The sequence below is a fragment of the Panthera leo genome, chromosome B4 (assembly GCF_018350215.1).
Source record: "Panthera leo isolate Ple1 chromosome B4, P.leo_Ple1_pat1.1, whole genome shotgun sequence".
In the NCBI taxonomy this organism is placed as follows: domain Eukaryota; kingdom Metazoa; phylum Chordata; class Mammalia; order Carnivora; family Felidae; genus Panthera; species Panthera leo.
Window position 1 is genome coordinate 47,583,447 of NC_056685.1, and position 13,497 is coordinate 47,596,943.

The following is a 13,497-nucleotide window of genomic DNA, read 5'->3' on the forward strand; positions in this document are numbered from 1 at the left end:
TCTTTCATGTCTGACATTATCTGAGTCCTTTCTTTTTTTCTTAGTGAGCCTAGATAAAGGTTTGTCAATATTGTCTATCTTCTCAAAACCAGTTTTTGGTTTCATTGATCTTTTCTATTGTGTTTTCAATCTCTATTTCACTTATTTCCACTCTGACCTTTGCTATTTCCTTCCTTCTTTTAATTTTGGGCTTTATTTATTCAACTGTTTTGAGTTTCTTGAGGTATAAAGTTAGGTTGTTTGAGATTTTACTTGTTTCTTGATGTAGACATTTATTGCTATGAACTTTCCTCTTAGAACTGCTTTTGCCACATCACATAAATTTTGGCATACTGTATTTCCATTTTTGTTTGTCTCAAGTTATTTTTTTGTCTTTTGATTTCATCTTTGACCCATTGGTTTTTCAGAATTGAAATATACTTATTAAAATAAAATCATTTATAGTTCTAGAACTCAATGTAATTTAGTTGCTAATTTAACAGTGAATATCATGTTTCATTTATATTACATCAACATCCACATGTGTGGTATGCATTATAAGATTAATATGGATTATTTGATATCTCAAAAAGTTTTCCAGGAGCTAAGTACAAATTCTGGGAGTACTGCAGTAAGTTCTGAGTGCCCACAGAACCACAAACTGGAACATGAAAAAAAAGCAAGAAAATGGAGGCTTGACACTATTGGCAAATGACTATTAAGCAAAAATCTATTGAATATGTACTAACAGAGAGGAAGGAAAAATTAATTTTTTAAATTTATTTTGCTGCTCAAATCTTTACATACTCTGGTTGTGTGTATGTCTCAACCTTCTGACCTTCATTGTATTCTGACAACTGCCATTTGTTTTGAGGACACAGAGCAAAAAATATGGAGAAGCATTCCCCTGAGGCCATGAGTAATATTAGGAGGGCAGATGTTTTAAGGTCACAGTTACCATTATGGTAGTGCTGAGTGTCAGATTCTGAGTGACAAAGGCATCCTTCCGTTCTTGCAAATGTGTGCATGTGTGTTTCTGACATATAGGGGCCTCTAAGATATGGGGACCAGAAGATTGGCTCCTCTTGCCAAGGTATAATTATAGTACTGGTTCTATCCTTTTTATTAAGTGCCAGTTAAATATCTTCTAATAGAACCCATTTCATTCACTTAGGTCACATATGTACCTTGGAAAATGGTTTAGATACCTCTTGATGGCTTCCTGTATTAGTTTTCTATTGCCAAGTAACAAATTACTACAAATTTAGTAACTTAAAAAATTATACATCTATTATCTTGGTTTCTGTGGGTCAGAATTTTGGGTATGACTTACATTCTTTTGCTCATAGTCTCACAAGGCTACAATCAAGGTATTATCTGGGATGTATTGTAATCCAAATGCTTGGTTGGTAAAGAATCTGCTTCCAAGATCATTTGGTTTATTTATAGAATTTATTTCCTTATGGCTACAAGGCTACATGGCTAGATGGCTACATGGCTGAAGCCCATTCTCAGGCTACCCAACATTCTATAGGCCAATTTAGTAACTTTTAATATTGACTTCTTCAACATAGTTTTTTACTGCATCAAGTCAACAAAAAGAATCTCTCTCCTCAGGGAAGGTCCAGTTCGGGCTTCGTGCCGACAGTGAGGAGCCTACTTGGGATTTTCTGTCTCCTTCTCTCCCTCCACTGTTCCCTCTCTGTCTCTCTCTCTCTCAAAATAAATAAATAAACATTAAAAGAAAAAAAAAGTAGAGACAAGATTCCAGTTCAGGTAGTAAGCTTTCAAAGGCCATTTTTCGTAATTGTTACATTACGCTGTCTCATTTTATATGCTTCAAAACTTCAATTTCCCTTTTTATCTATTCCTTTTTCAAGTTTATGCTGTTTTTCAAAAGTTCTATTTTCTCTGTTCAATTGGTGCTCAATTGCTACCACTGAAATTCATTTATTTATGTTTATTATTTTAGGTTTTTTTGTTTTTTGGAATTTTTTTCTCTGAGAAATTCTGTGATTTTGCTTTACTCCTGCATTTTTTTTTCTAGAAGAATATTCAGTCTGTTTGTATAAAGCCAAATGGTTGACAAAATATGGAAATCCTTTAGTACTGATTGGTAAGTAGCTGTCCCACCTCTGAATACTCCTCCTACCATCCAGTCTGCCTCAGTCCCCAGTTAAATAAGCGCTGGACCTCTTCACAATCTGACAACTAAATGATTAACATCTGACACAGTAGAAGGTCTTCATGTCTGCTTCCACTCTGGCCAGTGCCTAGTGCCATAAGGAATGAGAAATATTTTGCATTTCTGTTTTACTTAACTTGAATTCTTTTTCTTTTGTATTATTCTGACAGCTACTTTAAGCTCTTCATTATTATTCAGGTCACACTTTTTACAGGAAACAGGCAAGAAATTTTCCTATATTCTATGAGGAAGATTTAGGTTCTCTTGTTCTGTATTTCTTTTATATTTAGTGTGTAATTTCATGATAGTAATTATTTCATAATGTTTATCTGTATATATGTTTCTTTCTCCATTAGTGGCAGTGTCATTTCCTCTGGGCATCCTTAGTGGCTAGAATAGTGTGTGAGTACATAATTAATACTGTATTTGTTGAATGAAACAATGAATGATTGGTTAGATCAACCAGCAAGTGGAATGTCTGAAGAGACTACATAATGTGTGGTTGAATATATTTGGGGAAATTCAAATACAATAAAACCGTCTAGTTGGAGCCTTAGGGAGGCAAGTCTAGAATATGAGCATATCTATTAAAATCAATCAATTAGTGAGTCAATGGTGAATTATTTTCCCCTTTGCCATTAGTCTAGACAATTGCGAGTGAATTATTATAAACATGATTCTTTTTTATTTGTTTATAGGAAACATACAAAAAGAAACCTGATGGGCTTTATTATTCCAATCCCATTTTTCTTATTATAGAGTGCAACTTTTAATGTCTATATTAATATTTATAATTAGTTGAGTATTTTATAACTGAGCATCTATGTACTAAATAAATTATAATACATAATTTATTATAATTGAGCCTCTATTCGTAACTTTTTGAACAATCATGTACTATGCTCTGTGTTACATACTTTACAAAGCTAAGCAATAAAGCCACACAAATCTAAATGTGTTATTTCCAACTTAGAACCTTTTAAATGATCCCTCATTACTTTATAACAAATATCAGCTTTTAGGCAGAAAATCTAAATCAGTTCTCATGTTACAATTTACCTTTCGAGGAAGGCATTACTGATTTTCCAAGTCTGGATTAAGCAATTCTCCTAAAAGCCACCCAGTATTTCAACTGAGTTGAAAGACCCACAGTATAAAAATAAGTATTAACCACCCTCCACTAATTTCTTATTACTTACAAAAATTTCCTGTTTACTCTTCTGTTTCCTCTAGTATAGATTTCTTGATGCCGGGCTAGACCACAGTGATTACTAAATAAAAAATGAGTAGATTAATTTAAGCAAAAAATTACATTCAAAACAAGTTAACAAAACCTTATGATCTATTTATCAGGCTCTTCTTGTTTGGCAAAACACCTTTACATTGATTTATCCTGTCATTGACCTCTCTTAACCGACTTGAATCACAGGCATTATCACTATTTTAGAGATGAGAAAACCGTGTTAACACACGTGTTCCAAGAAACAGGCAAGAAGGCAGGAGTACTTGGACGTGAGCCCAGATCTCCCAACAAAAGGAGTTGCACCTTTTTCACTGCATCCTATGGCCTTCATTAACGATTGGTTCCCAATATAAAACTGAATATAAGGGATACAACTTCTGGTGAAAGGGTATGATTGGAAGTGCTTGCTCTGGCACAAAACTGAAAGAAAAGATGTGTTTTCGCCATTCTCTCATTACTTACAGTTTAAAGTATACTTTGTGAATTTTTAATATAAATGATGAAAAAATATACTTAAGGCTTTTTTGAAAATGTTTCTCTCAGCTCTTTAACTCTCACCAACCTATTTCCTTCCTTCTTTGCTGAGGCTCATAGAGGGCGCTCACAAAGTGCTACTCACTGGATAAAGCGAAGCTCCACTCAAAACACACTTCACACTGCAACTAAAAGGCGCAGCGCCACCACCTCAGACTTCCTTCTCCTTTCCAAGGCAGGAGGCGTGGCCAATTTCCCTCATTCAAATAAAAAACCAGGAGATTTGCATGGGGAACGGCTGAGCCGTGAGCCTATTGGCTGTCAGCACCGTGGGCGTGGCCAATAGTACGACCACAGAGCCCCGCCTACATTAATTTGCATAACGGCCCCGGCGCGTGCAAGGCAGAAGCGGGTTTGTTTTTGAATCTGCGGAGGTGGCGGCGGCGGCAGCGGCGGCGCGGCGACTGAAGCGCGCGATACTGAAGCGGCCGCGTTGAGGACGGTTGCGCGGAACGGCTCTGTAGGAAGGAACTTGGTTCCCCCTCCCTCATCTCCCGCCCCGAAAGGTATATGTGACTCCTAGGGGCTGTTATAACCACATTTTCTTAAATTACTATTGTATTTATGAAGAGTCAAGACCGCATTATGGCGGCTGCGGGAGTTGTGTGTGCGCCTGCGCGGTTGCGGAGCTGCGGGCGGGCGCTGCATGGGAGCACGTGATCTTGCGGGGTCGGGCTCTAGCTGCAGTTGTGCAGCTGGCGGGGCGGTGGCTGCGCAAGCGCAATATTCATTTTCAAGATCTAATGTTCTTGTTGGACGCCATTTGGGTTCTAGATTTAATTTTCCTCATTCTTGAGGAGTTTCATTTTCTTGTCCTCAAACTGCCACATTTTTCAAGGAAAACGTTTCTCTTGTGTTGCATTCCTATACCGACCCTCTAAACTCTTTTATATTTCTCCGATTTTCTGAGAAGCTGTGAACTTAATTTTCTGTAAAAATGATTGTCACTTGTGGTTCTTGATTATAATTTCACTTTTAGGGTATTGCTGGGTTCAAGTTTATATTTGGGGAGATAAAGATCAGCACCTAGTGGTGGTCTCAGGGGCAGTACATTTAATTGAACTGAATATTTGCAAATACATTTTAACCCTATTTTTACCAGTTCTGTTAAGAGGGAATGTGTACAAACGAGAATTTGAGTTTTGGAGATATGAGGGGGAAGGGGCATTGGAAGAATCTATATACTATTGTTTAAAAAGAAATCTCAATCTCCTTGGTTATTTATTTTTTTAATATTTGATTCTAAGTTAATGAAGTTTTAATTTTACCAGTTTGTGTGCTTCTGATCATACTTGCATTTGGGTTTTAGATTTTTAAAGTCTGTGATCACTTGTCCATCACTGCTTCAGTTTGATCATTTTTGTGACTCTGACTTTTAAAATTAGGTCATTTGTTTAGCCTTTGGTTTGTTATGATATGTGAAATAAAACTTGCTTGGTAAATTTTTCTCATAAAGAATTCTGCAAAGAACTCCTCACTAAACTGAGGCCTTTATGAGGAAATAAAGTCAACCATCAATGAAAAAATTAGTTGATTCTTTAAAGAAACTGCCCTGTATATGTGTATGAAATACAGTTGTGTTTGATTTCTTAAAATTGTGTGTTCCTAATTTTCGTTTCTTAAAGAAGGTAGTTAGAGGTGTGCTACTGGTTATTTTAGTTTACAATGGTTGTGTCACTATATTTAAATCTTATATAACACCGCTGGGAGAAGTGTTATACAATCTGATATAATTCTACCATTGTGCAAATTTTTTCTTACTAGACTAAAAATTTGTAACTGTTTTTCATAGATTTCACCTGTGGTTTGTGTGTACAATAATTGGTTTCTTGGTTGGTTATATAAGACTAAGTTTAAATCAGTCATCTGTCAAATGAAGAAGTGCCTATTGCTTTATAATGGTTGGTTAGGGACGGTTTTATTGCCCAAAGCAAACACCGTTAGCATTAAGTAGATGTAATTGAAAGGAATAGTTTTGGTTGGTGGATTTTTTAAAAATGACGTCACGTATGAGATAGAATGAAGTGATAGGGAAGGTAACTCTCTTTTCTCAACAGAAAATTAGCTGTTCATATAAACCTGGCCCTCTGGTCTCTTCTACACAGAAATATATTTAGAGGGCAGTTGTGTAATATCTTGCCTTTTTATACTTCTGGGTGATTGCCCCAGCACACCCCTCCTCCACTTCCTAATACATAATTTCAGGTGTTTAGAGTTGAAAGTTATCTTGTATTTTCTGTATCTGTGTGTATGTATGTGTTTTAGGTTAAGAAAAGAACTTTGATTTTAGGGCAGTGGTACGTTTTGCACTTCCAGAAAAGTAAAATATTTTGGTTTGTGTATTAAAGTTTGTTTTCATTTGAATACAAAAGATTGCCTCTTAGGTTAATGCTGAAGATTGTAAGAGGTCTTGAAAATACTGAGGAACATAGTGTACAATGTAAATATTTATTAGTAGGACAATTTTGCTATTTGTTAGAAAGGGAAGTATACTTCTATAAACTTAAAGACCAGTGAATTGTCTGAATGTCTGTTATTTTGTTTGTTTTTTGAATAAAAAGCATCTTTTGAAATTTTAGTTTGATTTAGAAATTTTAGTTATGTTGCCACAAAATTTCGACATATATGCAGAATATATAATATTAAGACGAATGAATATTAAATTATTGGGGTCATTTTTAGTTTTGTAGATTTTAAACATCAGAAAATTTAGTTTAGAGAAAAAGACTTAATGATTAAGTCATAAACCATTAAAATTGTCTTTTTTCTTTAAATTATGATTTGAATATTTGATACATATATTTAAATACTTTTTTACTTATTCATTGTAGCACATTTGGAAAGTGTTGAAAATTAGCAACATTTAGAAATAAACAGCATAAATGTTCTGGTGATTTTTGTTATTTTTTCATGGTTTATCAATTGGTCAATAAATATTGATTGTTCAATAAATATTGATCAGTTTTTCATTTGGACCATAATTTCATTCTTGTTCTTTAATTTTGTATTATGTTGTAGATATTTATCTCATTTCATTATTCTTTTAAAATACTTAATGTTCTTTCAACGTATAACATTCTTTTAAAAATTTCTTTTAATGGGTATATAATATTTTATTGAGAAAATACCCCAAATCATGAAATATTCTTCAAATGTCTTTAAGCGGCTACAATATTGTTATATCTAATAAGAATGTACTGTGACTTACTAAGCATTTCTTTTATTGACCATTTGTTCGTTGCCCATTTCTCTGTTATAAATAATGCTACACTGAACATCCTTACACATGAGTTATGAACTGCATCTCTTTGAAATGATTTCTTTGAAATTACTGCTTCAAATATTGTTTCAAAGGGCTTTTAAGGTAATTACAAAATTAATAAAAATTTATTTTTTTGAAAAGCATTTCCCATACCACCATCAGTTTGGTGGCTGAAAAACAGTACCATATAGATATAGATATAGAAATCGATATCGATATAGAAATCGATATCGATATAGATGTATAGCTATAGATATCTGGTGAAGTTGAATTTTTTAATGTTTATGTATACAATGTTCTCATTTTTGTGAATTAGCTGTTTGAGGTTTTTTAATCTTTTCTATGGTGGATGTTAATGTTTTTCCTATTGATAACAGCTATTTATGGATATAAGCCTTTTGCTTTTCATACTTTTGGCAGGCTTTTTTTTTAGTTTATTACTTTTTAAATTGCTTATTTTATATATTCAGAAGTTTTCCTTTTTTTTTTTTTGTAGTCTAATGCACTGCTTTTTCTCATTTGTGATTTCTTCCAGGACTTCTTTGCCTAGAAAATAACCTGTTGTGAGATGAACTTAAATGTTCACTTATTTTGTTTATTTTTTCTATGTATTTTAATGATTAAAAAAATAAGTGTTTTAATCTGTATGGAGTTTATTAGTTTCCAGTTTTTCCAAATACCTAGTTTTCTTAGATTCTTACGTTGGTGATCTTTTTTCTTACTGCTTTGAGTTGCTAATTTTGATCTTAAGTTACCAGGTTTGAGCTATAGTTCTGCTTCATTTACTGGGGATATTTAATTTGGTCCATTGGCCTCAGGAGTTTCTACAGATAGTAAGAAGATTCCTTGGTAGATCCTTTGATTGATTCCTTGATGTACACAACATTATGTGATTATGCCTATGTGCATTTTTCTGGGGAAAGAGTTATAGTTTTCATCAGCTTTTCACAGGAATATATAATACAAAATCTAAAGCTAGGTTAACAACCACTGTACCTGGGTCTTATCCGTGTAGCAGTAGTGCACTGTTTTATTTGTTGTAGTGATAGTTTAGTTTAGCATTGCATTAAACTTAAATTGGGGTGAGTTTACATCTTTTTACTGTGTTTTTTTTTCTCATAAATGGGATATATTTCCCGCAGATTCCACAAAATGTACTTTTTAAGAGAAACATTGGGAAAATTTGTGACACTTGTTATTTTTCATTAAGGTGTTATTTAACTTGTTCCCTAATGCTGATATGATGTTAATAGGGATAAGTTGTTAGAGGATATAGGACTACGTTTGTATTTTTAATCTGTCTTAGGACATGGTGATATGAAAATAGTGCAAGTATGAAGTTAGAAGTGGGAAAATAGGTTGTCCAGTTAAAGTATTCTTCAATATTTGAAACCAAAATTTTTCATTTACATAGACTTTTTTAATGGAAGAATGTTGGAAAGTTATCTAATTTTTCTGGCCAGGATGGTGCCTAATGCTATAATAAAGTTAAAAACTTTTATTTTTAGTCCCTTAATAATAGTAAATTATTCTCTAATAAGGATGTTTCTCTAATTATTGGTATAAGTTCATTGTACATTAAATCTATTATTTGTGTTCATTGGCTTCATGAAAATAAGTCTAGGAAGTAGGTAGAAATCATGTGTTATTGGCTTTCATTTAACTTTTTAAATGAAAAATTCTCATCTTTGGGTCTTTTTCAAGCAAAACCGCTTACAGAGATTTGCATATTTTACTTTTTTTATGTGACTTTTGCTCTTACTTGAAAACTTTTTCTAGTTCTGACAAATTATGATACTTAAGTTTTCAGACTATGATAGGTGAGAAATAGCAAAGTAGGGACAGGAGAAGTGGCTACCAGAGAAATGTATATGGATAAGAGGAAGGAGTGATGGCTAGCATCTTGACAGTGAAGATGTGTTTCAAGTGTTAGAAGCAAGAATTTAAAGACTTAGTTTTGAGGTTATTTAATTTGGGAATTAATGTTTTTAGAGCTGAATCCGTATTTATATTATGTTAATTATAATTGGTGATCTTAAATGATTCTGAATCAGAATATTTAGTTTTGTTTAACTTGCTCAAGATTTAGTTTAGAAAGGCTTCTATTATGATTTCTAAGTTTTGAGGTATATGGAAAATTCGTGCACAGGCAAATCTACTTTTTCAAAGAAGTCACATGTGGGGCATATTACAGATAAAATTTAGGTGATGTTTTAACAAAATTTAAATGGTAGAATACAAAAAATCATTAAGTAGCTCTGGGAAGCCATAGTCCCTATAAGTTCCCCAGAGTATCTAGAAATTACGCATCCATTAGCGAAGCCTCTCTTTAGAAATTCTTATCCATTTGACCTTGTTATGTTCTTTACGTAACTCAAGACTTTAAAAATGATTTTGCAGTGTTCTTTCTGAGATTGTCGTGAAATCTACAGAGTAAATCAGTGGTTTATCCTGTCATTTTAGTTTGTTTAAGACAGAAAAGTGAATTCCAAAAAATCAAACTTTGTGCTTCAAGTTACATGGTGGAAACCCATTTTGTATTGGAGGAAGAGAATATGAGTGCTGGCCAGCATTTTCATTTTTTAAATGCCTGCAAAATGAGAAGACCAGGGCACTAGTGCTTATTTGTACAATGTGAATGTCTTCAGTTGTGAATTTTGATCATTTGCATTTTTGAGTCTTTAAGAGAATGATTCTGGCATCTGCTTGGCCACTTTCCAAAAAATGTGATAGGCCTAAGGGTACAATTGATACCATCTTCCTGAGAGACTTTATAATTGGATCTACATAAACATAAAAGTCTGGGAAATGTAGATGACCTATTAACTTGACTGTGAGAAATATTCTTTTATTCATATCTGCAGTTTTTCTTTGCTCAGAATATTATAACAATATTTTGAGTTATTTTGTATCTAATAACTATGAATAACTAGCATATACCCTTTAATTTGGGAGAGAAGGCCCCTTTGATGTGAGATAGTAATGTCATAATGTCTTACTGTACAGTTCTTTTCCACTTTCTTTGTTGTTTGTACATACTACTTTGGGGAATTATTGTCTTGGTGGGTATCTGGGAATTATGTTCCAGCACTTTGTGGCACTTTTACATTCTAATGAGAAATTTGACTCTGATTCTCAGAACTGCCATAGCTAGTAAAAGATTTCTCCTTGAGTCAGTAATTCTCAAAGATAATGCCTTCCAGTTGATAGAAAGGTAAACCTAGAAGGTGAGAATAGAATCTGCCATTTTAAGAACCAGGAGGACAAGAGTTTGGTGAAACAATGAATGACATGACTGCTTCAGCATATTCTCAACTAAGGCATTGGAGTTGAGGAATGTTTCTGACTTCTTACCCTTATTAGAGAAATGTCTTAAAAGGAAGAAGTGGTGAAAAATATGGAAGAGAAAAGAGACTATCTTTGAAAATTTCTTTTATTTCTTTTTAGATGGTGTCAGGAGTAATTGGATTACAGTAAAGGCTAATCTGCTTTGTGAGACTATTATGATGGTTTAAGGATGATAAGTGTTTTTCTCCTCTAACAAAGAAGACTGTTTAGAGTTTGTAGGTGGCTTTGACTTAACATATGGTTTCCAGGTTGAACATGACTATTCCACAGTTTCACCAACCAGGGGCAAGGGAGAAAGGGCAATGGGAGTATACACCGCATTCTTTTGAGAGCATGATCTGGAAGTGGTACATATCACTTTGACTCAAGTTTTATGGGTGTGGATTTAGTCATTGGAACATACTTAGCTGGGAAAGGAAGGCTAGGAAATGTAGTATCTAGCTGGACAATCATGTGCTCAGCTAAAATTAAGGAATTTTATAAAAGGGGATAAATGAGTGTAATGGAACAACCAGCCCTTTCTGCTACAAAAGGAAGCTGGAGAAGTGGTTTCAAAGTAATTCATAATTTGATATTAAAAACTGTTTTTCTGTCTCAAGAGTTATAGTTATAACTCTATATTTTCTTTTCAAGTGGAATTTTGAGAACATTGTGTTTGTGATTTGTGTCTGAGATTCTAGTTATGTGTGTGTGTGTGTTTGTGTGTGTGTATACCACCAAATAATGGTGCAATTCTTTCCCTTTCTGCTTGCCCTTGCAAATGTATTAAATTATATTTACCTTTATAAGAATTGGAATTTTAATTTAATTTTAAAATCTCAGTGTAATATTTTTTTAACTTTGCTAGTTGCTTATTTTGAAAGATGAAGGACTGCAGGTAAGGACTGTAATGACAGTCGTGAATCGCAATTATTTGAACTGCTTGCTTTAGTCTAAAGTTGAATTTATGTTTTTTAATTATTTTATTTTTAAGTAATTTCTACACCCAGCAGGGGGCTCAAACTCACTACCCTAAGATCAAGAGTTGCTTGCTCCACTGACTGAGCCAGGAAGGTGCCCCGAGTTTATGTTTTAATATTCTTTTCCAGATCCTGTTGTTTTGTAACTGTATGTGTGAAATATACATTTTGAAGATGGAAAATATAATTTTTGAGGACCTTGTAATGTATACAAGTAAAAAGATTGTGGTTGTAAATTCTTTGCATATAGGTAAAGCTTAGTTGTATAATAAGTAGATAGTTAAAAGAAGCTTTCTATAGACTACAAGTAAGACACAGTAGGTATTTGTTTATGGCACAGAAAGTGAAACTGTTGTGGGAAGAGATCAAGGAAATCTTAGAGGGTTGTATTTTAAGGGGTGAATTAGAAGGATATTCTTAGTAAAGGTAATAAATAAGGTGTTCAGAGTATCTATCAGAAACGAGAGGGGCACCTGGGTGGCTCAGTCGGTTAAGCGTCCGACTTCGGCCCAAGTCTTGATCTCACAGTTCATGGGTTCAAGCCCCACATCAGTCTCTGTGCTGATGGCTCAGAGCCTGGAGCCTGCTTCAGATTCTGTGTCTCCCTCTCTCTCTGCCCCTTCCCCGTTCACACTCTGTCTCTCTCTCTTTCAAAAATAAACGTTGAAAAAAAAAAAAAAAGAAATGAGAAAGAAGGTAGTGTGTGAGGAGAACTCTAAATACCACCTTCATATATAGATCCTTGAGTTTTGTAAGTAAGAGTCATTGCTGCCATAGTGCCTACATAATGTAACTAATAAAGGATATTGTTATTCTCAGTTAGAAGTTCTCTCATTTCTTTTTTTACTCTGTTTTACTTCCTATCTTGCTTGAAGACATTTATTCCTTTCTACTTCTTTGTTTTTAGTTGCATAATACTTCATAAGCTTCCTGCATTTAGGAATTGTATCTTATTGATGTTTTTGACAAATGTCACATGTTAAGGAAAAAACCCTTGTAATTAGGAATGATAAGACCACTATTAAAAGTATAAGATTGCTTTCCACATTGCCTTCCTTAAAATTCAATAAATATTTGTTTATTGAAAGGCAAGAATCCTTTTGTTTTAGGTGAAGTGCCAAAAAGCGAAGTAAGATATGCTATAGTTCTTTTTTTTTTATTTAACTTACTATTATCTACAGATGTTAGATTTTTTTTTTTAAATAATTGAACATGTAATTTACTTAAGCACCAACTAGATAAATGGACAAAAGATTGGACAGGCATTTTGCATATGAAAAATTATAAATTGTGAGACAACTTTTAGAAAGAAAGTTTTCCATCTCATTCATTAAGAAATAGAAGAAAGCAAGGAAACACCATTGCTCACCTATTAATAAGTTTCTAAGATTTAACTCTGAAGGACATAATGTGTGTAAGTTAATAAGGGTTTGATAAAAAGATGGAATTAAATAATTATTTTGTGTTTTAAGTTTGTGTAATTCTTTCCTTTTCCATCAAACTTAAGTGATATAAAAGTTGGAAGATAGCAAATAAATGAAGAAACAAAAAGGCGAAGGATTTTCCTAAAATCAGTAATATAATGAAGTGGAAAGAGCAATAATTTTATACTGGGATCTGGGAATTTAGAGTCTGCCAACACTATTACTTAATATAAAATGGTGGTACTACCTATCTGATAGGGTGGTTGTGAGGGTTAAATGAGATTAGATATAAAAAATACTTAGCAGTTTTTCCTGGCACACTTTTCTGTCTTCAATCAATTGAATCAATTAGGCATGAATATTTAAGAAGCAGCTAGTTGCAGCTATACGGAACCCTCAATGGAGGAGATATATAGAAAATGGCAATATTCTTGATTATTGGAGCTGGAATTTAAATGCATTTAAAAAGTAATTTTAAAAAGTAGTTTTAGAAGACCATTCACTAGTAGAGAAGAATAAGCATTTAAAGAAGTAGTTTATTTGCAGGGCACCTGGATGGCTCA

The 13,497-nt window shown here is 33.5% G+C and overlaps 1 protein-coding gene across 1 annotated transcript in view; it reads left to right on the plus strand.

Annotated features, from left to right (window-relative positions):
* The first annotated feature begins 4,287 nt into the window (after window positions 1-4,287).
* The window catches only part of LOC122224275 (activating transcription factor 7 interacting protein), a 121,288-nt gene continuing 112,078 nt past the window's right edge, over window positions 4,288-13,497 (plus strand). Inside the window, exon 1 of the mRNA XM_042945860.1 lies at window positions 4,288-4,447. The gene's annotated coding sequence lies outside the window, so the exon portion shown is untranslated. The remainder of the gene's footprint in view (window positions 4,448-13,497) is intronic.